This window comes from Plecotus auritus (assembly GCF_963455305.1).
Source record: "Plecotus auritus genome assembly, chromosome: 9".
Classification (NCBI taxonomy): Eukaryota; Metazoa; Chordata; class Mammalia; order Chiroptera; family Vespertilionidae; genus Plecotus; species Plecotus auritus.
This window is the reverse complement of record NC_137783.1, coordinates 100,992,896-101,019,980: the sequence shown is the minus strand read 5'-3', so window position 1 is coordinate 101,019,980 and position 27,085 is coordinate 100,992,896. Positions and strand designations below refer to the sequence as shown.

Here is a 27,085-nt window from a genome sequence, read left to right as displayed (position 1 = left end):
TTGTAGGACTCACTCTACATGTTCAATAGCAAGTATCTGTGTTCATGTGCCTTTGTCTCACAGGCTATAGGCTTCTTGAGACTTGAGATAATTTATATCACACTACATCCTACATAGTGTTTTTTTTAATTCTGGCAAAATAATAGAATCACCTGGGGAAACTTTAAAAATACCTATGACCAGGCCCCACTCTAGACCAATAAGAATCTTAGGGGTAGAGCAAGACACACTCATTGCCTCAGGACCTTTACACTGGCTGATCCCTCTGCCTGAAGAGCCATTCTCACATTCCCCCTTCTTCTTCAAGTCTTTTTCTCAGGTGTCACTTTTTCAAGGAAGCTGACTCCCATCTCTCTAAACTTGGGAGCACCTTTCTTCCACACTCTCCTATCCCTTATTAACAGCACACATCATGCAGCCATGTTATACAATTCACTTTTCAATTACTGTTTTGTTTATTGTCTGCCTCCCCAAGTGCAAGAAACAAGAATTATCTATTTTGTTTACTAATGTAGCATCAGTGCTTGGAACATAGTAGGTAGGTGCCAGGCACTTAAGCTACAGTATCTATTTTATCTATTATTCTCTTCTCTCCTCTCCTCTCCTCTCCTCTCCTCTCCTCTCCTCTCCTCTCCTCTCCTCTCCTCTCCTCTCCTCTCCTCTTCTCTTCTCTTTCTCTCTCTCTCAGATGAATGAATGGACTCTTTTGGCCATTTCTGCTTTAGTGCAAAGAGATTTTTATAAAATTATGAAAGTTTGAAGAAGTGGAACTGATTAATTCTGCTTCTAGGAATAAGAAATGCTTCATGGAAGAGAAGACAATTAAGCTGAGCTTTGAAGGATTTTCTAGTCAGAGAAAGATGATAACTTATTAAAATAAATAGTATTTTGGTAAGCACCAAGCTCAGCTCACAGTCCAACATATTTGTTAAAACCAAAAGACAATTGAAGTAAAGGAAACAGCTTGAGCACAAAATTGAGAAAGTTCCTGGACTATTTGGGATGAGTGCAGTGGTCAAGTAATGTTTGAAAAAAAACAGAATTGATAAATTTTGATTAAATTTGATAATGTATTTGTTATTATTTAAAATGATGCTGAGCGAGAAACCAAGATGGCGGCATAGGTAAGCACCTAAACTGCTGCCCCACACAACAATTTCAAAACTACAACTAAAAGACAGAACGGACACCATCCAGAACCACAGGAAAGCTGGCTGAGTGGAAATTCTACAACTAGAAGGAAAGAGGAAAGCTCACGGAGAAGGAGCAGCAAAGAGCTGAGGTACAGAGACACTCGCGCGCAGAGAGGAAGGGCGGCGGAGTGCCTGGCTGGCTTTCTCTGGCGAGAGGGGGAAGGAAGCCCCCGACTGCATTGAACCCCAGTTCCAACTGCACTGAACCTCAGTTCTGGGCGAAACCCTGTGGACCCAGGCTCATACAGGGGGAGTTTGGACTGTCAGGTAGAGAGAAAGGCACACTGAGACTCAGAGACTCAGGGGAGCCGCGGCAGCAGGGGTCTGGATGTGCAAGTATGCGCAGAGAAAGCTGAATACGGAGGTTGCCACAGGCATTCCCTAGCGGAAGGGAGTTGGAAGCTCCTGACTGCACTGAACCCTAGTTCCGACTGCACTGAACCCCAGTTCCGGGCAAGCCCTTGGGGACCCACGCTCTCACAGGGGGAATCTGGACTGTCAGGAAGAAACTCAGGGGAGTCACGGAAGACAGAGGTCTGGAGGCGCTCGCACAAGGGCAGGGCTGACGGGAAGCCAAGACTGTCTGCTCCACCCTGAGACTCCACCCCTTCCAAGCTGAGCACAGAGGCTTTTGCAATCTGGCAAGGCTAATCCTATAAGGCTGTCTCCAGCACCAAAAATCTCCCAGGGTAGACACAGTTGATCCTCACAACCAACTGGCCTGCAGGTCAATATCTCCCAGTGATACCAACAACAATCAAGACTTAACTACAACAAGGCTGTACACACAGTCCACAAAGGGGTGCACCAAGAGTGTCCACCTCAGGTTAACTGGGGAGGCCAATCCACTGGGCCATATAGGACACCTAGCACACAAAGCCACCCTACCAACTCAGGGAAGCAGTGAAAAATGGGGAGACGAAGAAACAGATCACAAACGAAAGAAATGGAGGAAAACAAACGAAGGAATATAGAATTCAAAACCACAGTTATAAGGCTTTTCAAGAATATCCTAGAAAAGGCCGTTAAATATAATGAGACCCTCGAAGATATGAAAAAGGACCAACTAGAAATTAAACATACACTGACTGAAATAAAAAATATTATACAGAGACCCAACAGCAGACTAGAGGAACACAAGAATCAAGACAAAGAATTGAAATACAAAGAAGCAAAAAACACTCAACCGGAAAAGCAAAAAAAAGAAAAAAGAATCCAAAAAGTTGAAGATAGTGTAAGAAGCCTCTCGGACAACTTCAAGCGTACCAACATCAGAATTATGTGGGTGCCAGAAGAAGAGAGAGAGCAAGATACTGAAAACCTATTGGAAGAAATAATGATAGAAAACTTCCCCCATCTGGTGAAAGAAATAGACTTACAAGTCCAGGAAGCACACAGAATCCCAAACAAAAGGAATCTAAAGAGGACCACACCAAGACACATCATAATTAAAATGCCAAGAGCAAAAGACAAAGAGAGAATATTAAAAGCAGCAAGAGAAAAACAGTTAATTACCTACAAGGGAGCACCCATACGATTGTCAGCTGAGTTCTCAACAGAAACAATGCAGGCCAGACGGGAGTGGCAAGAAATATTCAAAGAGATGAATAGCAAGAACCTACAACCAAGACTACTCTACCCAGCAAAGCTATTATTCAGAATTGAAGGTCAGATAAAGAGCTTCACAGATAAGAAAAAGCTAAAGGAGTTCAACACCACCAAACCAGTATTATATGAAATGCTGAAAGGTATTCTTTAAGAACAGAATAAACTGGTGAATATAATAGAATCAGGGGCGTAGAAAGGGAGTGGACTGATAATTCTCAGGGGGAAAGGGGTATGGGGGGTGCAGGAAGAGACTGGACAAAAATCATACACCTATGGATGAGGACAGTGTGGGGGGAGGTAAGGGCAAAGGGTGGGGTGGGAACCGGGTGGAGGGGAGCTATGGGGGGAAAAAGGAGAAACAATTGTAATAATCTGAACAATAAAGATTTATTAAATTAAAAAAATTTAAAAAAATAAAAGTTACAGCCCTATAAAAAAATAAAAAATAAATAAAATGATGTTACACGGCATATATTATTCCCTTAAGGCTTTAGCTTAAAGCTTAAGCTAATGTTTTCTAACATTCTGGAAATGTTATAAAAATCTGCAAGTGTTTTTAATCTCTCTCTCACACACACACACACACACACACACACACACACATATATATAAATATATATTAAAAGCATAATATGCTAATTAGACCAGACAGCTGACCTTCCAGACGACCTTCCGGACGAAGCCAGGGCTTCCAGGGCCGAGCCCCTTGCACGAATCTATCAAAATCTGTTCATGTTGCTTACTATCATTGACATACTTGTTACCCACATCTTTCTCCTTATTTTTCACATAAACCTTGCATTATTATTCTACTCAGTGTGTATCTTTATATGTATTTTCTACCAACCTCCACCTCACCTTCATTAGTATAAGTGATCTTTTGTTCATACTCATCATAGTAGTTATTGCCCATAAACTATTACAATAGCTCTCCTATAAATTCATTCATCTTTTCATTCATTCAGATATTTTTTTTTTTACTGTAAAACGTACTGTGTAGCAGACACTGTATTAAAGACCGGATACATAGACATGGAATTCAGCCTCTGTTATCAAGTCCAGTGGTGGGGGGCATAGCAGGGATAGAAAAACTGCAGAAAAGAGAGTAAGTGATAGAGTGTGGATAACCCTAAAGTATTTCATAAACACAGAAGAGGTGTAGCTAATCTAACAAAAAGAAGACAGGGGATATTTCCTGGATAATTTTAGTTTGAGCATTGTTTTTTCCTAAAAATGATGAACATATTAGACATTTTATGGAATCCTAAATTATATTATTAGAAATATACTTTCTCAGAGACAGTTATGATCCTAACCTCCTTAAATCACATATTAAAAGAAAAAAAGTTTTCTGGTAAGACCTTAACCAATTCCCCTTTCATTCAAAATTCAATAATATATACTGCTAAAATAGTTTGTTTTCCTATAAGAAGTATCAGAAAAAAGCTCTGGGATTTTTGTTAAAGGAGTAAAAATTCTTTTTAAAAAAAATATATTTTATTGATTTTTTGCAGAGAGGAAGGGATAGGGCTAGAGAGTTAGAAACATCAATGAGAGAGAAACATCCATCAGCTGCCTCCTGCACACCCCCTACTGGGGATGTGCCCGCAACCAAGGTACATACCCTTGCCCGGAATCAAACCCGGGACCCTTGAGTCCACAGGCCGACGCTCTATCCACTGAGCCACACGGGTCAGGGCAGGAGTAAAAATTCTTAGCAGTTTCATTACTAAACTCTAATCAAAGATAATTAGTGATTAATCACATGGAGAAGAGAAGGGAAGAAGGACATTTCAAGAATAGAATATATGTGCAATAGCCTAAAAGTACAAAATGAATGGCCAGTGTGGAGATCCTAAGAATATGTTGCTGTAGTATGGCAGGAGTGTGGGGGGTTGGCTAAAAGAACCCATGGGATTTGGACATGATGCTAAAGGTGCAGGAGTAGGCCCAAATCATAAAGATCCAAACATGGTGAGGAATGTGGACTATATCATAAAGTCATGAGTAGTCATAAACTAGGGATGTAGTAGGGGAAGACCCTAGGACAGAGAAACCAGTGCAGTGATCCCTAAAATAATATTTCAGGCAAGGGATGAGAAAAGGCAACACCAATCTGAGTAACAGATGAAGGCATAATTGGCAGGACTTGGTGGCTGGTGGAATGTGGGGGCTGATGGAGAACCAGGTATGTGGGATAACTCCCAAGTTTCTGGCTTGAGCAGCTGAGTGCCTGGAAGGTGCCACTCACCATAATGTATGAGGTGAGCAAGTTTTATGCATATGAAGTTTGAGTTCCCATAATAGCAGGGAAAGATGCCTTATTGCAGATTTCTGGTACTCAGGGGAAGGAACGGGGATAGGGATATAAACGAAGAAATACTATGAGCATGTAGATCCTCTGTAATTCATCAGTTGCTTATTTCTCTCTGCAGTGTGCCAGGGGTTGGCAGCAATATGCCAGGGGGATCACAAAACCAAAAACCACAGCCATCTTCTTGGATCATAAATATACTTAAAGATGTGAAGAAAAGTACACATTCAAACAAACATGAATATCTTAAGTTCTGGAGTAGAAAATTTATATATGGATTTTTACTATAAAACCAAAGTCTCCAAATAAATTGCTGGTTCATTGACTTGCACATAGAATCTCAGCCTCACATTACACCCACAGAAGTCACTCTCCCCACCCCCCCACCCCCAAGAACCGAGAGTGTGTGGTGTGTGTGTGTGTGTGTGTGTGTGTGTGTGTGTGTGTGTGTGTTTGCGGGAGGGTTCCACACACTCTGTCTTTGGTCTTTGGGGGGAACATTTAAACTACTCTGCACTAAAGCAGTCCACAGGCCCTCTGTGATTTTGGTCCAAATGAGTAGTCCATTCAAGAGTTCAATCTAGAAGAATTTTTGACACACCTTCTAGCTGTGAGTGTTTAAAAGGCAGCGACTGCTGCTGTGTTCTCACTCAGCTCTGTCTCCTCATATCTGTAGAGACTGAAAGAATCCCTGTTGAAACTTTGCAATGTGGAAAGAAACAGCAAGCTATTTGGACATTATCGTTTCTTTGGGGTGACTACAGTACTTTGGAGTGAATATAGCACTTGGGTTGCAATTTCATTCTTATACTACGTAAGACCTGTCATTCACAAATCTTGAATGTACTTTAAAAGGGTCCTGGTGAGAGGTCAGAAGCTTCTTTTGTATTTCACTGTTACCTGCTGCCTTCAAAACACATATTATAAAGTGTAAAAAAATTTCTTTACCACCAGGTAGCCTCAATGTGAAGAATACTCAGCACTTACTGACCTCAAAGTGATAGGTTTGAGTCAAAGAAACGCTATTTTTAAATGTGCTAAAACCAGCTAATGAAGGCCTTCTGTCTGAGAGAAGCATGAGGCGGTCTCCTCCGTCTTTACACACAATGACTCCAGGATTTGTGGTTAAATAGCAGCTTACTGCCTGCCTCATGGTAGAAATTTTATTTCCTTTCACAAATATTTAATGAACAGAAGTAACTGTGCAGCATGCGATAACCATGAGAAGTTTGGGTCCTTTTTTTCAATGAGAAACATCCTACTTCTTAGACCCATGATGTAGATTGTGACATGAATGCAAAGGATGTTCCATCTTTGGAAGTCTGACAGAGTCGGGTTTTTCTCCCTGGCATCTCCTCATCCATCCAGGCCTTTCTTAGTAAAAGGAAATCTCATCACTATGTGCTCTATTTATTTCCTAACTGAGTCATTCTTATCACGAGTACTCCTCCAGTGTTAAGCCAATATTTCTTTTTCTAAAAGGAAGAGGAGGGAGGGTAATTTTTTTTTTAAAGTTCACTTAGCACCTACTGTGGGATGACTCTGCTAAATTATTTCTCTAATCTAGTTTTAAAGCACGATAGGTATTACTAGTCTAATTTTACAGTGTCTCTCATGCCAAATCTATTATGAATGACAAGATATTCTGTCTACTAACTACATTTTAAAAGTAATTTGCCATCGTTTCAAATGGAGACAACTTTTTTTTTAAAAAAAATCAACATTTATTTAGTGCTCATGTTCACAAATAAAGAAACTGGAGCTCTGGGTAGAAGCAACTGTTGCCCATTAAGAAAGTTGTAGGACCATGCTTCAAACTCAGGTCTGTCTGATGAGAGAGAAAAGGCTGGCAAAGTTAGGTGAGATGAAACATAGCTTTAATTACAATCTGAGAAGCTGAATTTGATAGAACAAACACTCAGATACCAAGTGTTTGACTAAAAAGGTAAGGCCATGAGAATGCTATTTTAGGAAGGCTCATTAATATCAGGGACTTGAATTGCTGGGGGAAAAAATTATACTAAGCTCAGAGGGGGCAAAGATAAGATATAAAAAAAAAAGTTGAAAGATTCAGTATTATCCAAAATAACAATAATAGAATTAAGGAAGGAATTTTATAATTAGATGTCAGCAATGAATGATGAACCAAGGCTAAATTGTAAATATCTATATCTACATCTATATCGATGTATCAGTGATTCATGGCAGTAAAAAAACTGAGGGGTGATTTTATAATATTTCTACTGTAGGAAAGAATGTTTCATATATTTTGAAGCTAGCTGTTCTCCTCTGTAAGGTCAAGATGAAATGAAAGAGTCTTAAATGGCAGAAAGGAGGATTTAGGTTGGATAGCTACACTAATACCAGTAAAAGAAAAATATACAAATTGACCATACATCCACGATGCCCACAGCCAATCAGGAGTATGCAAATTAACCCAAAAAAGCTGGCAGGTTAATTTGCATATGCAGGCGCGGAGTGGCTGGGGGCGGGGTGGCCACTTGCTCGCACACCGGCACCAAGGGGCCTGCATTCCAGGGACAGGTGTCCTCCCCAGCCAGGCCACTCTGAGCCTATAGGCCGGCATGTAGGCCTGGAGCAGCTGGGGTCCCGGAACGACCCCGGCCGCTCCGGGCATACACATGCAGGCACGGAGCAGCTGGGGGTGGGGTGAGAACATCCGCCATGTCACCATGGCAATGCAGTGGATGTTCCCACCGTGTGGCTGCTTACGCATGTGCTGGTGCCAAGCAGCCTGTGTCCCAGGGATAGGCGTCCTCAGGAGCCAGGCCGCTCTGAGCCTGTAGGCCCGCACATAGGCCCAGAGCAGCCGGCGTCCTGGAACGACCCTGGCCACTCCAGGCCTATGTGCACAGGTGTGGAACAGTCAGGGGCGGGGCGGGAACATCCTCAGGACCCAGGCGCTCCAAGCCGGTGCACACAAGTGGCCGGGGTCGGAGTGGGAACGTCCCCCGCAGCGAGCGAGCAGACAGCAGGGCCTTGCTTGCCCCTGGCCATGGCAGCGAGGGGCAAGCAGTTCCCCGCGGGGCCCCCACAGAGAGCAGACACCAGGGCCTGCAGTGATGTCAAGCAGGCAGGTCCACAGAGAGCAGAGAACCACGGGGAGCAGACTTAAACCGTCAGTAGGACATGCCCTGAGGGCTCCCAGATTGGAGAGGGTACAGGTCGGGCTGAGGGACCCCCCCCCCCCCGCCCCATGCATGAATTTCATGCACCGGGCCCCTAGTAGGGTTTGTAAAGCAGGGGAATAGTTTTGATCTGGAATCAGGATAGCATATTCTTTCCTAGAATTCCTTGTGGGTTGGGACGAGCATCCATGTACATAAGCTGTAGGCAATTCAGCTTAGGGCCAGGTCCTCCTGATTCCATTTCATTCCACCTAAAGAGCTGCCAAATATCAGTAGCTGTCAAGAGTAAAGAATATAAATTTAATGGTTTTGCTTACTTTGGACCCAATGAAAGAAAGAGATAGGAACTTAAAGCTTCCTTGAAAGGTCTATTCTAGCCTGATGATTTTGTGGTTTTATGCTTCATTTTATCATTGAAATACTCAGAAAATAGCCACAGTGGCAGCGCCTATCAATGATAATTTAACAGTCACAGATCTTTCAATTCCAGCTAAGATTAGATTGTTCTTAAGTGTATCTGAAAGACACATGGTCTATCTGCTTCACATGGCAGCAGATGAATAAGCATTTGCTTCTAATTCCACCTACTACAGCTCCCTCTTTCTGTTGCTTTTAAAAGCATCTGCTATCTCAGATGTAGAATATATGTCACTATGAACAACTGCTTTGTTGGGAATAGCTGCATTTCATTTCTGTCATCTGTTCAAAGTAAAACTCAAGTTCACTTCCAGGCAATACCAGTACAATGAACAAAAAAGTCCTTACAGGTTCATCTATAAGGATAACATCTAAGATGTCTACCTTAACATACCCTACATTTATGTAACTTAATATCTTTGACTATGTTATGCATGATATATGCAAAAGAATATATGTAATGTAAAGGAAAGTTCTGAAGCATTGTAATAAAAAAACATCAATTTTTAAAAAACTAGAATGTGATAAAGAATGTTATATGTTCTCTGTTATCAGTCCTGTACTTCTGTATTCTTTATGCCCTAACAACTCTCCCCAAAATCTTAGCACTCTATTTATCATTTTATGATTTTAACACTTACATATAAATCTACCCCAAAACATATTGTGCCAATTTGCTTGTTTTCAAGCTTCTTACAAATGTTATTATACTATATGCAGTTTTCTTTGACTTGGTTTTCCCACTCAAGTTTATTTCAAAGATGCATCCCTGCCCAATCACTTGTATTGCTGTATATTCTTCCATTGTGTGAATATACCATAAATTTTATTTGCATCCTCTTATTGGCATACATTTGTGATTTTCCAACATTTGTGTTTTTCTCTTTAGGAACAAAGCTGCTACCATCAATGAATATGTACAAGAGTTTCTCTAGGATGTATAAGCAGGAGTGGAAGTATAAAGTTATAATGTTTAACTGTATAAAATAATGTTATTTTTCCCAAAAAATGTTGTACCCATCAGTAGTATATAAGAAACAATCTCAATAGCATTTGCAATGTCAGACTTCCTAAATTTTTGCTCATATAATTGTTTATTATATAAAATGGGGCATAATTTAGATTCCTTTATTATTTGGCATTTTCTTATATGTTTATTCATTTTTTGTTTACCTTCCTTTTTGAAATGTCTCCCTATTATTTTTTCTATTGTATTGGTTGTTTTTATTTTTATCAACTTGTAACAGTTCTTTATATATTCTCAATAAAACCTTTTATTGACTATTTAAGTTGCAAATACTCTTTCTCATTTGGGGACTTGGATTTTCTTTTTCTTTGGCTATCTTTTGATATACAGAATTTTAAAAATTTAATGGAGTTTACCAATCTTTACATTTATGGGTTTGTGTTGATATTCTCTATTTTCTTCTAAAATGTTTAAAACTTTGCCTTTTTCACTTATGTATTTAACCAAACTTTTGTTAATTTTATGCCTGATGTGAGGTGGGGATCAATTTGATTTGTCCCTGTTTATTAATTTGTCTTCCTTTCTTCACTATTTATGATCGATCTTCCTTTCTTCAATGTTTTGTATTACATTTCTATCATATATCAAGCTTCCATATAGTTAACAACTGCTTATGCCATGTTCCAGGTAATCTCTTCAGTGTTTTATAGATAATTAACACATTAAATTCCAATAATAACTTTATGAAGTAGGTACTATTTCCATTTCTTTTTAAATAATAAGAAAATAGAGGCATGGTGAGTTAATAACTTGGGTTTGAAACTGGCATCCTTCATTTTTGTTTTAAGGTCCTCTGCTTACTTAATTAGTCAATGTGCTTCCAAAACCACACTGTCTTCATTAGAATTGGTTTCTTTTCTGGAGTATCTTTCTGTTCCTAAGCCTTTAATCTTGTATATATTTTATATCAGGCTATCAAGCTTGTCAAAAAATCCTTTTGGGGATTTTATGTAAATTGCATTGAATTTATATAGGTCAATTTGGAAGGAATAACATCTTTATGAAATCTTTATATCCATGGCCATGGCATGCACTATATTTAAGCCTTGCTTAATAAATTTAAATAAAGGTTAACATACATTATTTCCATAAAGGTTTTGCATATACATTGTTCGATTAACTCCTAAGTACCTAATTTATTGTTTTATTTGTATTTTACATAAAGGTAGTCTACCACACTTCCAGAAATAGTAATTTTTTAACCACTTGATGTAATTCAGAGGCATCTTATGATGGTAGATTTGTTAATTTCTCTCATAGATAGTTTTACTTCCTATATGTTAAAGATATATATTAAATGTACACAAGTTTAGAATATTATCCATGAAATAAGCATTTTATCATCATGTAATCATCTTCTTTGCCTCCAATAATCCATTTCATTTTAAAGTGAATTTTGTCTGATATTTGTAAACTACCCCAGCTTTCTTTATTTAGCATTTGCAAAGCATATATATTTCCCTTGTTTACTTTAAAACTTTCTATGTACTTATATATTAGGTGTGTGTCTTACCAAATGGCGTATAAGGTGGATTTGTGCTATTTAATGCTAATTTTTCTCTTTTAATTGGCAAATTTAATCTACACACATTTATGTGATTATTTGAAATTGTTTTCCTATGTTGTTTTGAGTTTCTGTCATGTTCTATTTTTGTTTTGATTCCTTTATTAATTTTTCGGATTGATTACAATTTATTTTTCTTCTTTACATTTTATCAATCTACTAGTTTGACATCCATACACTATTTCTAATCTTTTAATGATTACATATTAAATTTTCCATATATCTATTACTTAAAGTGTAAACTTTGTTAATATCTTACCAACGACCCTTGCCCCACCACACACACACAGGCGCACACACACCTACAAGCAAAACGAAGAATCAAAATTCAATTATTCCCAAGTTAACATAAGAATCTCACATTTGGCTTTCCACCTTGATGGAGTTTCAAGGATTATCAGTAAAATCAGGAACACAAATTGCCTTTTTGTAAAGACATTTGAATCATTTTCTGTAGGGTAACTTTGACCTCCCAGTGTCCTACTGTTCTTTGTTCCCTGCTCTAGTTCTAATCATTGTTATTCTACTGTAAGGCTGGAAAAAGTTATCCAGGTGATAGATTTTTGTCTATTCAATTTGTCTATTGAATTCACTTTCAGTCATTGTGGTTGGAACAGCAGAAGGAAGCTGAGTCACAGGGTAAGAAAATCATGAGTTTAGTTTCTTTGGCTTATATGTTCTGGCTTTAACTGACAGAGTCTTCCTGTCATTTATTATGTTTATTTTTCTACCTTGTAGGTATTTTATGGGCAAACCTCTGGTGAAAAGGAGGTTCCCAATATATATTTTATTCCACCACTATATCCTAATACCATGCTCCCTGAGGCAACATTTATATGGGTACATCACCTCCTGCAGAAGTCATTTTATATAAGACATTTAACAATGTATAAATCGTAGTCTGAAAAATGACCAAAAAGTGGGTACATTTTACTGAATTTAGTGTTTATTTATTATTTACTTACTATTAAAACAGTAAGTCAAGGCTCATGGTATGCATAGACTACTATTAAATGTTTTCCTCTCATGACACTTATGTTTTTCTTATAAATTATCATTTCAAAACCAAAATATTATATTTATTCTAGGCAGAGGTTTTAATAGATGTCCCTTTCTGGTCTTTAAAAATGCAGTTCTGGCATTTAAATGCCAACAGAGCATCTAATAGCTGACTTGCTCCAAGCTCCAAACTTCCATGAGTGGGCAGGTTCATTCCTGGGTCAGATTCACTCCTGCAGTGTTTGGCAAAATACTCTTAGGATTTAGCTTCCACTCCTATGAGTCTAAGGAACTCCATGAAAACCTAGTCTATTATGTTATCAAATCTTTGCTCTTTAGCTCTGTTCTAAATGGTGAAAATTCAATTACCTTTGAGTAAGGAACTTGAAATTGTTTTCCTCTGGAGCCCCACCACTTCATACCTTCCTCATCTGAACCATGACAATCATTTCATAACTGGGCTTGGTTTCCAGTTACCCCCTTCATCTGTGTTCCAGGCTCACCAAGCCTATTGCCCTGCCCATGTCTCACAATTCCACCTCTCCATTCAACTAACATTTACAGAGTGCTTACTATGTACCAAACACTGGGGATTCAGGGCATACAAAGATGCAATTTCATCCCAAATTCATGCTGTTCCTCTGCCTAGAATAACTCTCTAGCAACTCCCAATAATCCTCGAAAAGCCACTGAATGTCCCTTTCTTTTTGTGGTCTTTCCTAACCACCTCATTTTCAGAAGGATTCATCATCTGTACTCCTAGTATTTCTATGATGGTGGCAAGATAATTTGACCACTATGTTTTCACTACTATTTCTTTTTCTCTAATTCCAAACACATAACCATGCTGTATTCTTTGCCTCTGGATTCTGACAAGTCTGGTGGCAGAATCATCACAGTGTAAAGGCTCTGATATCCTGTGAAAGAACTATTCCAAGTGTCCTAGCTTTGGAGAAAAAAGTGAAAAGGTTATGGGTTGCAGGTGGAAGGTAGAGAAGAGTGTCTTTGAAATCCTAGGAAGTAGGTGGGGGAAACTGCAGGAGTTTGAGAAGGAAATACAAATCTGTGGGTCTGGAGAGAGGGAAACCTACAGAAGAAGGTGTGAGGTGACTGTAGATAAGCCAAGTCTTGAAGAGTGAGATCCTCAGCTTCACCATTGATTTCCATGCCCCACATGTGCCAGGGAAGCAGGAAGGCATGAGACCTGAAAAAACCATGGGAGTTCAAGCAGTACATTATGGCTTCATGGAAACCAGCATACAGTGTTGACCACACACCCAAGAGGCTCAGTCCTATGAAAAGTTAGTCCTATGAATGTCCTCAAAATTTTGCCTAATCCTGAAAGAATGACAATTCTCCTAGAAGAGCTAGAAGTAAAGAATTCTTCTACATAGTATTGAGGGCTAATAGTAGGAAAGGAAGTTAAAGAATATGATATTTAATGCACACCTAATTTTGTATATTGAGATTCTTACCAATTACACAGTTTTCATTATAACATGCATCAATTTATTCTATAATCACTTATCTCCCCCTAAATTCTGAACTCTTTAAGGACAGGGATGGTAGCTTAATTATTCTGTCACCTCAGGCCATGGTATAGGCTTTGCACACCACAAGGACTCAGTAATGTTTATCAAAGAAATCTCAAAATGGGAAAACATGCATGGAAATGAACTGTAAAGACAGAATTCATTTAAAAATCACATATCTTATAATACATTTCCTTTGTGGTATATCTCTGTAGCTTCAGACAGATATTAGCCACATTCAGCAGTGTTTTCTAATTGTAGCATTTGATTTTTCACATATCCTTAATATGTTCTTCCAAAAATACAGGTATGCAGTTTGGAAATGTTCACCTCTAAACATTACCTGAGAAAATGTGATGTGGCAATGGTGCAAAAGCGGTCCTTTTTGCCGCATTGGAAGGGCAATGGTGAGCATGTGGGTTTGCATTTGCATTTGCAGTCGCACATAACAATCACTGCAGAGCAAATAGTAATTAGTGTGTAATGAACAGTGTCCAATTGGGATCAGCTTCCAAATTTACCATTGAAATGTGGTGACGGCAGAAAATTTGCCATGATTATTGCTGCCCAGCAAGCCCCGAGAGATCCCATTCTTCTCCAAAATCTTAAGATACTCAGCACATTCCTTTCTCTGTGTTCTTAAGCTGTCATTTACGCTTGGAAACTTTTTTTTTTTTCTCCCAATTAGATAAGCTCTGAGGTTAGGAGATGTACCTTGAACTTTTCAGCATTTCCGACAGCACAGGCCTTCGTGCTTTGGAATAAAATAAGCAGGCACTCAGTCAACACATGCTGATTAACGATCTGACAGTATCCAGAATAACAACATTTAAAATAACGTCTTGTAAATATTTGCTTTCAATTTTGTGGGGATGGAGGTGATGGCATGTAGGGGATAAACAGAAATAAAGATCTAATTCCAAACTCTGATCTAAGCCAACGGCAAAGTACCGTATTGTAACAGATGAAGGCATTCATCACCTTTTCACGGCTATTGCATTCCTTCAATATATGCCGCCGCCATGCCCAGCCTAACCCGGGAACTGTCCAGCTGTGAATAATGCCGCAGCTCTTCTCTAATAGAGCACACAAGCAATCTTTTGGGAGGGGAGGATATACATTGATTAACCAAATAATCTCAGAGATTTAAGCCTAGAGTGGGTGATCAGAACACAGAGACAATTAAGGCAAGGGCCTGCTTCTGAGGAGTACAAAATAGGAAGTAACTGATGTGACAAATCAAAGATGCAAATTGGATCATGCTGCCCTGAGTCAAACACTAGAACACTTCCTCATTTCTTGCCCAATGAAGTTCGCTATTTATTGGTGACTCTCCAGAATGAAGGCCACATCTCCATCTCCAGTGTTATCTTTCACCCCGACCTCCATCCTAACAGCAGATGCTGCAATTACCCTAACAACCGTGCTCCATGATGGCCACCCCACACAGGCCTACAATGACTGACCTTCCCCAAATAGCGCTCTTGCCTGCCTAACAAATGTCTACCTCATAAAGAAATTCTTCACAAAACTTTTTTGACCTATCCCAGTTCCTGGGTAGAACTGACCATGATTTTGTATTCACCTTATCCTATGAGATTTTTTAGGAGAAAAATGCTACACTTTGTATCTGTATTGCATGTATATTTGTCTTTCTCTATTGTACCATACTATTCATCAAGGAAAAGATCAAGCCTTATTTGCTTCTTATCCTCAGCACTTAGTATTTGGGATGAATGAAAGAATGGACTAACAGCTTGAGGCAATGCACAATGGCTCTCACCCTTGGCTGCACTAAGGATTACCTGGGAAGGGATGATACATCCCTATTACCAAGTTGCATACAGAATCAATTAAATCAGAGTCTCTGGGGAGTGCGGCTCAGGCAGCAATAATTTTAAAGCTCATCAGGCCCTACCTGGTTTGGCTCAGTGGATAGAGCATCAGCCTGTGGACTGAAGGGTCCTGGGTTCGATTTCAGTCAAGGGCACATGCCCAGGTTTCGGGCTTGGTCCCCATGGTGAGGCGTGGGGGAGGCAGCCGCTCAGTGATTCTCTCTCATCATTGATGTTTCTATCTCTCTCTCCCTCTCCTTTTTTCTCTAAAATCAATATTTTTTATTAAAAAAAAATAAAGCTCATCAGAAGATTGCAAAATGTAGTCAAGATTGAAATCCACAGACTTAAGGGTTCAGTGAGTTACAGTAACCTTTCTGAGTATGGTTTAAGGCAGTGGTTGGCAAACTGCGGCTCGCGAGCCACATGCGGCTCTTTGGCCCCTTGAGTTTTTAGCAAAGGCCAGCTTAGGAGTACCCTAATTAAGTTAATAACAATGTACCTGCCTATATAGTTTAAGTTTTAAAATTTTGGCTCTCAAAAGAAATTTCAGTCGTTGTACTGTTGATATTTGGCTCTGTTGACTAATGAGTTTGCCGACCACTGGTTTAAGGTATGTGATGTAGGCATAGCCAGAATTCACTGGCTAAATTATGCAGTGAGAAAGAAGGAACAAGTGTAGACCAGTAGAAGGCTAATCTCTTTAGATCATCCCTACAGCTGATTAAATTATGAAACAGCCCTTTGGTGGCATTAGCATATTAAGGACTGAGCAATCATACAACAAAGAACCCTGTTGTTTAATTTAATGTTTTCAAAACTTACTTGACTTGAAAATACTATTTTTTCCCATATAACACTTATTAACTTTCCAAAGAGATGACAATACAGACTTTTTCTTCTTTTGAGAATTAGGTGATAATGGGAGTACAAGTACTGAAGTAGCTTGGAGGAGGGCGGGGGGAGGAGGAGTTGAGTGAAGATTTTTATACCTTTATTTATTTATTTTTCATCTTTATTGTTGAAAGTACTTTATTCCCCCAACTGGCCACTTCCAGCCCACCCCTGCCCCCCACTCCCACCCCAAGCCTTCACCACCCTATTGTCTGTGTCCAAGGGTTATGCATACATGCATACAAGTTCAGTGGTTGATCTCTTCCCACCCCCCACCTTCCCCGGCCTTCCTTCAGAGATTTGACGGTCTGTTCAAGCTTCTCTATTTTGTTCATCCATTTATATTATTAGTTAGATTCCACATATGAGTGAGATCATGTGATACTTAACTTTCTCTGATTAGATTATTTTGCTTAGCTGCTGCAAATGGTAAGAGTTCTTTCATTTTTACAGCTGCATAGTATTCCATTGTGTAGATGTACCATCATTTTTTAAACCACTCATCTGCTGATGGGCACTTAGGCTGTTTCCAAATCTTAGTTATTGTAAATTGTGCTGCTATGAACACAGGGGTGCATTTATTCTTTCTGACTGGTGTTTCTTCTTTCTTAGGATATATTCCTAGAAGTGGGATCACTAGGTCAAATGGGAGTTCCATTTTTAATTTTTTGAGGAAACTCCATACTATTTTCCACAGAGGCTGTACTAATCTACATTCCCACCAGCAGTGTATGAGGGTTCCCTTTTCTCCACATCCTTGCCAACACTTGTTTATTGATTTGTTGATGATAGCCATTCTGATAGATGTGAGGTAGTACCTGATTATCATTTTGATTTGCATCTCTCTGCTGATCAATGACTTTGAGCATTTTTTCATATGTCTCTTGGCTTTCTATATGTCCACTTTAGAGAAGTGTCTATTTAGGTCCTTTGCCCATTTTTAAATTGGGTTATTTGTCTTCCTTTTGTTAAATTGTATGAGTTCCCTATATATTTTGGAGGTTAATCCCTTATTGGATGTATCATTGGCAAATATGTTCTCCCATACAGTCGGCTCTCTTGTTATTTTGTTGATGGTTTCAGATTTTTATACCTTTAGAATAGGAAAAACAGTCACATTTGCAAAACTAAAGGAAGAAGACATGAGAGGGGGAGAAACTGAACATGCCATAACATTTATGTAGCATCTTCCATGTGCTTGGCCTCTGTACTATGGGAACACACAAAAAGAGGTTACAGCCATTTGGGGTACCAGCAAAGACCTCACCCAAGAAGTGACATTTGAATTAGTTTTTCAAAGACCAGTGGGGAGGTTCCCAGGAAGAAAAAAGAGACAATGAGAGACATAAGAAAGCATGAGAAAAGGGCATGGAAGTGCAAGATAGCAGTAAAAAGGAAATTGTGGCTAGAATATGGGTGGGACTGATAGGAGATGAGGCTGGAAAATTAGACTGAGCCATATATAAGATATTTGACGTGCACGGCAAAGGTTGGGATTTATGAGGTATAAAAGAGGAATGACGTGTTATATATTTGTCTCATAGAAAAATCGCTTGATAGCAGTGTGAGTGATGGACTGGAAGTGAAGAGACCTGCCACAGATAGACCAGTTTGGAGCCTACTGCAATGATGGGACTCTTGCAGGTTTCCATGGATACAACTAGGCATAGGGAATCATTTAGTAACACAGCATGGAACAGCACGTGATCTTTAATGAAACATCCTACCTCAGGACTCTTGGGCATGTTTCCAAAATATAAACTCAGCATTTAAATCAACTGCTGCAATGATAACTCTTTGGAATCATGAAAATGGCCCTTCATGCAAAAAGTAGATCACAAAATGTAGGTCGTTCAAAAAACTCACAACAGCACTTTGGAACATTGCAATTTAAAATGATATCCATGTCAGATTTATTTTTTTGGGTCTTACACTTTTCTTGAAAGTGTAGTTACAACCGAAAGAATTCTATTTCTGGGCTTTGATTTTGAGATGCCCCCAATTGCATCTTAACAAACGGCTTAGACATTGTCAGAGCTACCTCATGAAGACGTAAAGCACTTTGTAGAAAGAGAACTTGCTCTTTGCTTATTTGAATGAAACGAACATGCAAGCAGCTGAGCCTGGTCATGCCCAGGGCAGTGGGAAAGCTACCCAGGCACTAGCAGTTTTCCAAATGCCACAGACCAATTCTGCAAAGAAGAAACACTGTTTGGTTCTCAGTTCAAGGTGGTAATGACTCCACAGGTTATTCCTGTTTCAATTCTCCCTGAAGTAATATCAAGCTTTGTTCAGATTCGCTGATGAAATATTAATATGGTTTCTTTAAACATAAATAAGAGCACAAAGAAGAAGTGGTATAAATGCTCCAGCTGCTAGTGACAGACTGAATCTCTTATGCTTATGAAGCTTAGAGTCTAATTGTGAAAATGGACACATAAGCGTTAAGTATAAGGAAGGATGCTGAGAGGGGGTTGTACATCAGCCCCCCTTATCCATGTGGCATACTCTTCTCTCCCAGTGGATTCCTGAAACCATGGATAGTCTCAAATCCTATATATACTATGGGTTTTTTTTTCCCTATGCATACACTTTACAGCTTCTCTTTGGCATATCTGAATTGCCAGCAACACTATTCTTGCTCTTTGGGGCCATTATTAAGAAAAATAAAGTTATTTCAATACAAGTACTGTGATACCAAAACAGCCAAGAACTGAGAAGGTTACTAAATGACTAATGTGTAGGTACATATGCAGGATGGATATGATAGACAAAGGGATAATTCACATCCTGGGCAGGCGAAGTGGAACAGTGCCTAATTTCATCACACTACTAAGAATGGCACGCAATTTAAAACATAAGTTGCTTATTCTGGAATGTTTCATTTAATATTTTCAGAACATGATTGACCCTGGGTTATTAAAACTATAGAAAGCAAAATTATGAACAAGGGGTATTACTGCATTTATCTTTCTTATAACCCCTATTTCTATTAGACAAGCATCTTTTGTTCCCTCTGAAAAACTGATACTGATTTCAAAGAACTGTTTACAAATGCTGGAGTCCAAAAATTATATCAAAATGTCTTTCTTTTTCATGAGAACAATGAGGTCAATGGTGGTGGTGATTATGCTGAAAAAGGGTGATGAAAGGATGTGTTCTATTCTCTGGGTTTAGTATTAATTTATTTGTAAAGTGCAGATGCTTTTCAAGAGGAAGCCTGGATGATATGACCATGGCAGTCATGAACCATTAGAGCAATAATCAGTTACTATGGTGTAAGTAAATAAAACCTATCTCTATGTCCTTGAATTTTGAACTTTATAATGGACGGATTAGGCTAACACCATCTGAGCCCATTTACCAATTATAGCATCAGTAAAATTGAGCAAGGCAGCATGTGCCTCCTGATGAGAGGCAATAGGAAGTACCCAGCACTGCCTATAAAGTATTTCTGCCAATTAAAGTCATCTAATCAGGCCTCTACCCCTAATTAGCAAATTACAAAAAAGGGATAGGAAAAAAGGAACAAATTAAATGATACCACAAGAATAGTGGTAGAGCCGAAACCGGTTTGGCTCAGTGGATAGAGCGTCAGCCTGTGGACTGAAAGGTCCCAGGTTCGATTCCGGTCAAGGGCATGTACCTTGGCTGCAGGCACGTCCCCAGTAGGGAGTGTGCAGGAGGCAGCTGATCAATGTTTCTCTCTCATCGATGTTTCTAACTCTCTATCCTTCTCCCTTCCTCTCTGTAAAAAATCAGTAAAATATATTTTTTTTTTAAAAAAAGAATAGTGGTAGATACATTCAGAGTATGAGAAATTCTCCAGGAATTTCCTAGCTTCTTGAATATGTACAGGATAATAAAAGGAAGATTAAAAAGAGGGGAAACTGGTAGATTAAGAGATATTTAACATGGAAGCATGGAACAGACTGACAAATTCCAGAGGGGAGCAAGAAGAAATTAACCAAAGAACTTATATATGCATTGCTCATAGACACAGACAATAGTGAGGTGAAGGCCTTGGAGGGTGGGGGATGGGCATGTATGGAGTGAAGGGGGTCAATGCAGGGGGAGATATCTGCAATACTTTCAACAATGAAGATTTTTAAAAAAGAGATATTTAAGATCATATCCACCACATATAATATGTAGACCTTGATTGGATCCTAATTAGAATAAACAAATTATATAAAAGACAGGGTTTTGTTGTTGTTGGTAATCATTCTGTAACATACATGTTTATCAGATCATCACATTGTACACCTTAGACTTATAAAATGTTATCTGTAAATTATATTTCAAATCTGGGGAGGGAAAAATGCTGTAAAGGATATTAGATCAACTGCTATATTGGAATATGGGGTGATAGATTAGATGAAATAATTTCATCAACTTAAATTTCTAAAGTTGAGAACTGTATTATAGTTATGTGAGAGAATATCCTTAACCTTAGGGAAAAACAGTTTTAAGACATTTGAGAAATACTAAACATGGACTAAATATTAAATATTATTTATGAATCATTGTTTATTTGGCTTAGTTTGATAATTATCTTTTGGTTATATTAAAACTAGAGGCCCGGTGCATGAATTCCAGTATGGGTGGGGTCCCTCTGGGTGGCCTGCAGGGATCAGGCTGAAACCAGCTCTCCGACATCCTCTGAGGTCCCAGATTGTGAGAGGGCACAGGCCAGGCTGAGGGACCTCACTGGTGCACGATTGGGCTGGGAAGAAACCATGGGAGGGCTCCAGGATGTGTCTGGCCTATATTGCTCAGTCCAGATTGGCCAGACCCCAGCAGCAAGTTAACCTACCAGTCGGAGCATCTGCCCCCTGGTGGTCAGTGCACATCTTAGTGACTGGTCGACCAGCTGACTGTCTGCCCACTTGTGGTCAGTGCATGTCATAGCGAGCAGTTGAACAGCCTTAGCATATCATTAGCATTTTATGCTTTGATTGGTTGTTCGGTTGGTCTGCCATTTGGTCTATTTGCATATTACCCTTTTATAATATAGGATGATCCTTTCTTTAAAATATATTTTTATTGATTTCAGAAAGGAAGGGAGACGGGAGAGAGAGACAGAAACATCAATGATGAGAGAGAATCATTGATTGGCTGCCTCCTGCACGCCCACCATTGGGGATCGAGCCTGCAACCCAGGCATGTGCCCTTGACTGGAATCGAATCTGGGACCCTTCAGTCTGCAAGCTGATGCTCTATCCACTGAGCCAAACCAGCTAGGGCATAGGATGATCCTTATATTTTAGAAAAACATGCTGAACTATTTATGGGTAAAATCATATGATTTAAATTATTGTATCAAACAGATTTTTAAATAAATGGGAAAGCAAGGAGAGATGAAAGAAAAATGTAAAAATAGGGTTTATTATTCTAGTCTGTCTACTTTTGCATATGTTTGAAATGTCTATAATACACAGTTTCAAAGAACACTTGCCCTTGGTGATAGAGGGGTATGCCTGATTCTCATACTCCAAGATCAGAGAAAATATATGACTGTAAATATGAAGACTTCACAATTTCAAAAAGCTGAGAGATTCAAAAACAAGTTGATACATGGAGCACAAGACCTGTCTCAACAAATGGTGTAAAATAAAAAACCAAAAAACAATATGAGGTTTTGGAGACTTGCTTTTGATGGAGTATTGGTAATGGGGTGAGAGAGCCTTCTGAGAGATGCAAATAATAGTGATGTAAAGTACCTAATGTTTGTATCAGATAACTCAGAAGTCTTTGAGTACAAAACCTATTTTATATTTTTGTGCATTTTATCTTAAGTTTTAAAATTATTTTATCCACAGCCAAAGCTATAAACATGCATATTAGAAATAACAAAATTCTTGAGAAAGTGAGGGTGGGTGGTACTCCAAGCACAAGTGGACAGGATCATGAGAAGAGATGTTTTCAGTGTGATGAAAGAAAAGCAGATTGCTGGCAATGAGGCAAGGGAATTAGTGGAATTAGTGGGAGAAGATGTGGAAGTTCAAAGGGGATGTATTTTACTTCTTAGTGAAGAATGGAGCTAGGTCTTTGGCTGAGAGTAAAGGAAGTGATTATAGTAATGTAAGATAAAATTAGGTAGAACAAGAATGAATTCATGAATGTATAAATGGATAATGAGAAAGTGATGGAAGAAGTGATTGGAATCTCTGGATGTGTTGATGCAATTAATAAATTGTGGCAATGGGGCACTTGAGAAAATAAGCTAGAAACATAGAATGTGACAGTAGCAGAATCATATGCTTGAAATCACAATTTCAGAACAGATGCAATTTTTCATGATGACAAATCCAGGTGTTATCATGAGAGTGGGTGGCTAGTGTGGAATTGAGGAAAAGATCACTTAAGAGGCAGATGTCAAGTGCTTGCTTCAGCAGCACATATACTAAAATTGGAATGATACAGAGAAGATTAGCATGGCTCCTGCACAAGGATGGCATGCATATTCATGAAGCATTCCATATTTTTCATCTTCTCAGATCACAATGGCATAATATTATAAGTAAACTACAATAAAAACAATCAAAAAAGTTCAAATACTTGGAGGCTAAATAGCATGTTATTAAACAATGATTGGGTTACCAAAGAGATCAAAGAAGAAATAAAAAAAATCCTGGAAACAAATGACAAAGAAAACACAACCAATCCAAAATCTATGGGACACAGTGAAAGTAGTCCTGAGAGGGAAGTTCATAGCATTACAGGCCTACCTCAAAAAGAAACACACACACACACACACACACACACACACACACACACACAAAAAAAAAAAAACACAAGAAAAACTGGTAATAAATTATCTAACTCTACAACTTAAAGAATTAGAAAGAGAACAACAAGAAAAGCCCAGAGTGAGCAGAGGGAAGGAAATAATGATCAGAGTGGAAATAAATGACCTAGAGGCCAAAAAAACAATACAAAGGATCAATAAAACCAAGAGCTGGTTCTTTAAAAGGATAAACAAGATTGATGAACCTCTAGCCAGACCCCACAGAAATACAAAGGATTGTAAAAATTATACTATGAACACCTCTATTTCAACAAATTGGTCAACCTAGAAAAATGGACATATTCCTAGAAAAATACTACCTTCCAAAATTCAATCAAGAAGAATAAAACATCTGAATAGTCCAATAACTATTGAGGAAATTGAAGCAATAATCAAAAAACTTCTGGCAAACAAAAGCCCTGGTCCAGATGGCTTCACAGGGGAATTTTATCAAACATTCAAAGAACTAAAACCTATCCTCCTCAGACTATTCCAAAAAATTCAAGAGGAAGGAACACTTCCAAGCTCTTTCTATGAAGCTAGCATTACCCTAATTCCAAAACCAGATAAAGATACTACAAAGAAAAAGAATTATAGGCCAATATCTCTGATGAACATAGATGCTAAAATCCTCAACATAATTCTACCAAATTGGATCCAGCATTACATTAGAAAGATCATACACCATGACCAAGTGGGATTTCTTCTGGGGATGCAAGGATGGTACAATATCTGCAAATCAATGAACATGATACATCACATAAATAAATTGAGAGATAAAAATCACATAAGCATATCAATTGATGCAGAAAAAGCATGTGACAAAATCCAACACCCTTTCTTGATAAAATCTCTTAGCAAAGTGGGAATAGAGGGATCATACCTCAACCTAATAAAAGCCTTATATGACAAACATACAGCCAACAGCATACTCAATGGGCAAAAACTAAAACCATTTCCCCTAAGAATTGGAACAAGCCATAGTGATCAGACAAGAAGGAGAAATAAATGGCATCCAAATTGGAAAGGAAGAAGTAAAACTGTAATTATTCGCAGATGACATGATATTGTACATAGAAAACCTTATAGACGCCACAAAAAAACTAGATTTAATAAATGAATTTGGCAATTAGCAGGATACAAAATCAACAACCAGAAATCTATGGCTTATTTATACACCAATAATGAACTCACAGAAAGAGAAACAACAAAAACAATCCCATTTACCATTGCATAAAAAAAAAAAAATAAGATACGGAATAAACTTAACTAAGGAGGTAAAAGACCTGTATTTGGAAAATTTCAGGACAATGAGGTACCATGTCACACCTGTCAGAATGGCTATCATCAATAAATCAACAAACGACAAGTGCTGGAGAGGATGTGGAGAAAAAGGAACCTTTGTGCACTGCTGGTTGGAATGCAGACTGGTGCAGCCACTGTGGAAAACAGTACGGAGTGTCCTCAAAAAATTAAAAATGGAACTCCCATTTGACCTAGTAATCTCACTTCTAGGAATATATCCCAAGAAATCAGAAACACCAATCAGAAAGGACATCTGCACCTCAATGTTCATAGCAGCACAATTTACAATAGCTAAGATTTGGAAACAGCCTAAGTGGCTATCAGCAGATGAGTGGATTAAAAAACAGTGGTGCATCTACACAATAGAATACTACGCTGCTGTAAAAAAGGACTCTTCCCATTCACAACACAATGGAATGGACCTGGAGAGCATTATGCTAAGTGAAATAAGCCAGTCAGAAAAAGATAAATATCACATGATCTCACACATTTGTGGAATATAATGAACAAACTGATGAACAAAAATAGAGCCAGAGGAAAAACAATTTAGAATATAATAGAAGTAATCCTGTTATTTGCAGATTTTTAATATTTCCTGCAACTTTTGTGATATTATGCTATGTTAGTACAGTTTTAGTAATATTATTATAATTAAAATATTTTTTCTTGAAATATTAGTTTATTGCATGTAATATTATTATATTTAAAATCACTTTTCTTGAAATATTAATGTTTATTGCACCTAAAATTATTATATTTAAAATTGTTTTTCTTGAAATATGAATCTTTATTGAATGTAAATGGCTAATTATTTTGTATCTACAATCTGTAATACAATAGTTTTACCTATTAGGTAATAGATTTATTTTGTATATTGTAAAAAAAAAAAAAAAAGAAATTTCTGCCCATTTTTTTAAAAAAAAGGTAAATTTAAGAGCAAAATAAATAGTAGTTAGTAACAGCTTAAATGAAATAAAAAACTATGAGTCCATATTACTATAAATAAATGCATGAATAAATTGAAAGTTTGGTGAAAAAAAGGACAATAAAGAATCTAAAAAAAAAAAGATGCAGATGTAAAGAAACTGAGGGTCTAGAGCAGTGGTCAGCAAACTGAGGCTCGCAAGCCACATGCGGCTCAAGAGCTGCGGTTTGCCACTCTGTTGACTAATGAATTTGCCGACCACTGACCTAGACTCTCGATTCCAATAATTACAGGTTGTTGTTCTTCCTTGTGATTAAGCCCCTATCCCAGTGGTCGGTAAACTCATTAGTCAACAAAGCGGCAAACCGTGGCTCATGAGCCGCAGTTTTCTGACCACTGGTCTAGAGTACTGAATAGTTTATCAATGTGGATTATTTAAATCACCAAGAGCAGTGAAGTGGGGAAGAAGATTGTGACAAAAAAACTAAGATTCAAATAAACATGTTTGTGGGGGTGGGGTAAGGGTGTGGGCTACCAGAGAATTTTTAAAGAATTCATCACATTACTTCACATGAATCTACAAGAGGCAAATTCATTATACAACCTTTTCAGAAATTATTTGAACAGAGAATATCGTTTGCTTTTGAAAGAGTACTAGAATGATTGAGGAACACATTTGGGGGTGAGCAAAACTAGTGTTTTCCAAGATGTAGGAAGAAAATAATAAATTGTTCCAAAAGACAATTTAGTGTGTTATATAGTCATCCTTTTAATAAATGAAATATTAGTCCAGAAAAGGCTAGAATATATAGTGATGATCAAATAAATGATGGACCACCATTTGCAAAATGGTGACCCAGATTCACCTAATTCAGGACATTCAATGAGCCATGTTTTATTAGAGACCATGAAAACTGCCTCACAGGTCAGCACCCAAATGTGATGCTCTCTTCTTCCTCTGTTTCCATGCTGCGGGCTCACCTAGGTAGAGGAGGCTTTCTCCAGGCTCTTGGACCACTCTCTGTTTTCTCACTATTGTGGTTTCTGTTTATGTAGAACTGAGGAAGGAGTGGCCCTGTGGGTACGGCCAGCTGGGTCTCATTCTTTCTATTTTAGATGCTCTGTACCTGAATTTGAGTGGCATATTTAGACATCTTAGTTTCATAAAGGAAAGAGTGGGATGCCTACCTTTATACCTTTAGGCTGAAGACACAATAACTTCTCAGTTTTTATCAGAGCAGTGCATTGGTAAAAATGCACTGAAGAATTAGTCTTCAGTTATGAAGCGGTACTCTGAAACCAGTGGATTTTCCATGCCCCATGTATATAGATTCCCTCATCAGAAACCTCAGGAGAAGGAGGGTGAGGTAAAGGACAAGGTAGGGCAATTCTGAGTCCCTCGCCATCATACCATCATGAGGAAAATAAATTTCAACCTAAACCTTAAGTATTTATTATTAACTTGTAATTATAGTTGTTTATCCCCTATCCTCTCAACGATCTTGTGGGGACAGCAGAATTGTTATTTCCTAC

At 38.4% G+C, this 27,085-nt stretch overlaps 1 protein-coding gene across 15 annotated transcripts in view; it reads right to left on the bottom strand.

The window, feature by feature from the left end:
- The window catches only part of DLG2 (discs large MAGUK scaffold protein 2), a 2,053,927-nt gene that overhangs the window by 1,055,194 nt on the left and 971,648 nt on the right, over positions 1-27,085 (bottom strand). The window lies entirely within an intron of this gene.